The sequence below is a fragment of the Diadema antillarum genome, unplaced genomic scaffold, assembly GCF_040938485.1.
Source record: "Diadema antillarum isolate AM-2024a unplaced genomic scaffold, OU_Dant_1.0 scf00000022, whole genome shotgun sequence".
Classification (NCBI taxonomy): Eukaryota; Metazoa; Echinodermata; class Echinoidea; order Diadematoida; family Diadematidae; genus Diadema; species Diadema antillarum.
In genome coordinates, this window is record NW_027270911.1 from 5,240,901 (window position 1) to 5,245,554 (window position 4,654).

Genomic DNA, 4,654 nt, shown 5'->3' on the forward strand with positions numbered 1-4,654 from the left:
TACAGTTCAATATAACTTCAATATAAGAATCTTACAGGTGCATTTGCTCCTTTCATGATTGGGGTTCGATGGCGCTGTCTTCCTCAGCAATCTGAAGTTCATTTTGAAAACTAACATACTAATGTCGCTTTGTTTTGCTTGTTTATTTATAAAATGAAATGAAATTTCACCTAACGATGAAAAATATGGAATTAAAAAAAAAGTACCGTCCAGACAAGCGCGCCGGAACACTTCTGTTTGTTTGTTTGTTTATTTGTTTGTTTTGTTTTATTTGTTTGGTTGGGGTTTTGTTTGTTTGTGTTTTTTTTTGTTTTGTTTTTTTTTGGGGGGGGGGGGGATTCTCGACGGAGGCACATCAATAGACCAGTTCGTAATTCCATTTTGCTCATGAGCAGAAAAAAAGCTACTTCTACCATCAGGCATTTTAGTTTGTTAATTCACTGAAATAAGCATCTGCGATGCGATATTTATTCATGTGATCCTTATCTAAATGGTACTTGCCAGCACAATGTCATCCACAAGAAGAAATCTGTTATTGCATTCAATACAAAACAATAAAATTAGAGCCTGCTAAAATGCCTTCTGATGGACATTTCAAATCATTTTTTTTTTTTGGAATCAAATATAGTAAAAGAAATCACTGCGAAGGACTATGATTATATCATTCGGGGGCACATTAATTTCATGGTGTGAGATCCTCGGCAAGGGGGGGGGGGGATACCCCCCTTCCACGGTAAGGATTTTTGTAAAAACAGAGTATAAAAGTCGCGTTAATAGAGTTAGTCTAGATCAAATTAAACATAATAAAAAAATTGTCCTGCGTGCTCGAAAATCCCCACACGCATCAAGCCCGCGTATCTTGCCCGGAAAGATATGAAAGAGCCAAAACTTGGCTGGGGGTAAAGAGGACTTGCGTGCGCAACGCCGGGTAACTACGAGTGAGATACGTTGCTGGGTACTGTCATGGGGTGCTGTTATTCCGAAGGTTCGTTATTCCAAAGGTTCGTTAATCCGAAACACGCAAATTCCCTATACCTAGAGGTTCGTTAATCCGAAAATGAAAAAGGGTTCGTTAATCCGAACATTTGTGGGGTCATTCCGAAGGGTCATTATTCCGAAAATGAAATATAGGGTTCGCTATTCCGAATGCTCGTTTATCCGAAAATGAAATAGGGTTCGTTATTCCAAAGGTTCGCTAATCCGAAAATGAAATAGGGTTTGTTATTCCGAAGGTTCGTTGATCCGAAATGATATAGGGTCCGTAACGACCCTTCGAAATAACGAGCTTTGTTTCATTTTCTGATTAACGAACCTTAGGAATAACGAACCTTCGGAATAACGAACCGTATTTCATTTTCGGATTAACGAACCTCCGGAATAACGAATCTTCGGACTAAAGAACCAACCTTCGGACTAAAGAACCTTCGGAATAACGAATCTTCGGAAAAACGAGCTGTAACCGTTTAATTGATGTATGTTTATGTGTTGTTGTAATTAATTGCTAGTTTGTTTTCCTTGAAATCGCATCGAAAACAAACACGTGATATTGGCAATAAATACAGCGTATTTGATTTGAATCAATCGATTGTGTTTAATTGAACTATCAAGCACGTAAAGGTGAATATGACGAGTTTGAATGCAGAAACAGTATATAATATATATATATATATATATATATATATATATATATATATCTTCCCTGTTTTTTAACTGCTTAAAAACCGCTGATAAAAAGGGATATATCAGTATTGCATTCAAACTCTTCTTCGCACGATTTGAAGGCAGGTACACATAGTGTATTGTATGTTCAATGGGATATGAATGCAATTTTGTGCATAAAATATACACGTACAAGACTGTATACATTATCAAGCACACGCACACATGCACACACACACACACACACACACATATATATGTATATATATCTAACTCCATCTACTAGTAATCGATAAAGGCTTAAAGGGTCATTCCAGACGATTTTTATAATTTCACATCATGTCGTACATAAATTGACAACTCCATATAGATTTGTGGAATTTATTGTTGTTCTTGAGCAGAGAAACAATACTTTGAAAAACCTTAAACAAATTACACTGAACAAGGATGATGACATAGGAGGCTCACATATTTCAGAAATGTAGCAGTGTAATTCCATTACAACACTGCTTGCTTGCGAGTTCACCTGTGTATAATCTATGCATGCCTTCTTCTTTTGTTCTGCTTCCCTGAGCCCCAACTCACGCATTCTTATGGTGACTCTGTCATGTCATCATCCTTGTTCATTGCAATTTGTTCTAAATTGTAAAAAATATTCGCATTCTTCATCCCAATTATCATGAATTCTGAAACTCTGTCCTCAGTAAAACTAATTTATAGTTGTTCAAATGTAAAAATCTGAAAATCATCCGGTCTCCTTTAACTTTTTCACAAAAAAAAAAGGTTTTGAGTAAAATAATTTATCTGAGGCATTCTAAACACTTGCTGACTAACTTTTTGTGTGAAAATTAGAATGATCTGCTTAGTCATGCATGATTGAGCATACACTGAAGACAAAAATCGTCACTTTTCAAAAGTCACACAAATCATTTTTGTGAGTCTGAAAGAGTCTGTTTCTGGCGTGTGTGTGTGTGTGTGTGTGTGTGTTTAAGAAAAATGGCAGAACAACAGAAAAAAATCACAGGTCACCCAAACCGAGTTTTGTGACTTGAAAAGAGACCACTATGCATGCTTGCTCACGCATATGGCCATCAGATTATTCTCATTTTCAAATGGAAGTTTGCCAGTGAGTGTAGAGAATATCCCAACTTATTATTGTGCTCAAAATGTATTCGTTCAAAAGTTGCAGCATTTTGAATTTGGGGGAAGTATTATTGATCATCATTTGTTGTACAGGCGTGTGCATTAATATGCATCCCATATTAGCTAGAATCAACCTCGCCTAAAGTATAGATCTCACATTCCGGAAATATGGACCAAGTCGAAGAAAAAAAAACCCAATGACGATGATATGATTGTAGGCATCATGACATTGTGTTCATGCGACTGTGTAAAATTCACGTAAGACGAAGATTTTTCTCTGGTTCTTTTTATTTATTATTTTTTTTAATGTCATGTACTCATCGGTGGCGATGCCAACTGTAAAAAAAATAATTAATAATAAAATAAAATAAAATATCCAAAGACATTTCGAGTATGTTTAACACTGATAACAGTATAGTCCCGGATCTGGAAAAGTATCATATACATTTTAATTACGCATGTTACGCAGTTTTTGGGCATAATTATTATTGACATGATTTGGGCCCTACCCTTTGGGCCCACAATTTGTACTTTTCAGCCTTGGAGGACAAAAACGAATGTGTTCACTCATGCGTAAAATTTCCCTTTGTGTAAACCTACCAGGTTGATAGCCAATTAAATAATCTTTGATATGGTATATGACACATTGATTTTTATCGAAATCTTCTATGCAAAATATTAACTTGAAAAAGTGTTTACTTTCTTCTTTTTTTTTTGCTGAGCGTATAAGGCTATTAAATTCTTAAGGGGAATGTATCTCAAACATGAATTACATCTGTGAAGTTTGAGGAAATTTGAGCAAGGTGTACAAAAATTCTTATTTTCACAGTTTTTAAATTGATATTTCATTCATCACTGGACGGGAAGGTTACAAATCATGTGATGTTTCAATATTACAATGATATAAAAAGGCACAAAGGTAACTCAACCAAATCTCTCTTTTTTTTTAATGAAAAGTGCAGATTCCCTTCTAATAGTCGACATCATAAATCATTGTTTCCTTGCTTTGATGGACAAAGAAATCAAATACTGTCTTCAATGCCAAAAAAAAAAAAATATGTAAGTACTGTATGTAGCACTCTCTTCGCATGATTTTCCCAATATCATTCCACTACACGCCACGGTGATGATGATGAAATGTAGTTGTAGCCGTATATCACTCAGCAATGTCGGCATTTATTAGTTTAACCAAAAGTTTACATTCATAACCTACTTTTGACACACGGTCTGATTTTCCTCAAACTTAACCGATGGGTTCTGTATCATTAACGTAATACTACATTCACTAAATCGATATATACATTGTGACAGGTCTAATCTTTTCTCTAAGCGCATTGTAAATGTTTAGGAAAATTAAAAAAAAAACCTATAATGGACATTGAGTATCGCTGATTTTTATCGCACACATAAGTTTAAAAAATAGTGTTGTCACTGAAAATGTGTGTCATACACAACCAGTTACCGTGCATGGTAAATAACATATACTTCTACAAATAGATTTACAAGAATTTAGAGGGTTCAATGACAACTGCGCGCATGCACGTATAACTAACAAAACTATTTACAAATTTTACTAGTAAAAAACAATAATAAATACACTAGCTTCTGCTGGGGGAAAAATCACGAATAATCACAAATTTGAGCAATATTTTACAGCGGCTGAACAATAAATGACAATTTTCAAATTTTGCATGTAAGTACATGGTAAAGTTTTCACAGAAATTTAAGGTGCTTTAATACACCATAACAGAACAAAGGAAATACTGATACAGTCATAGACAGTTCAAAATAAGGAAAGAAATACCCTTACACGATATATATTGTACCATGCATAAGGTGATTACTTGTCCTT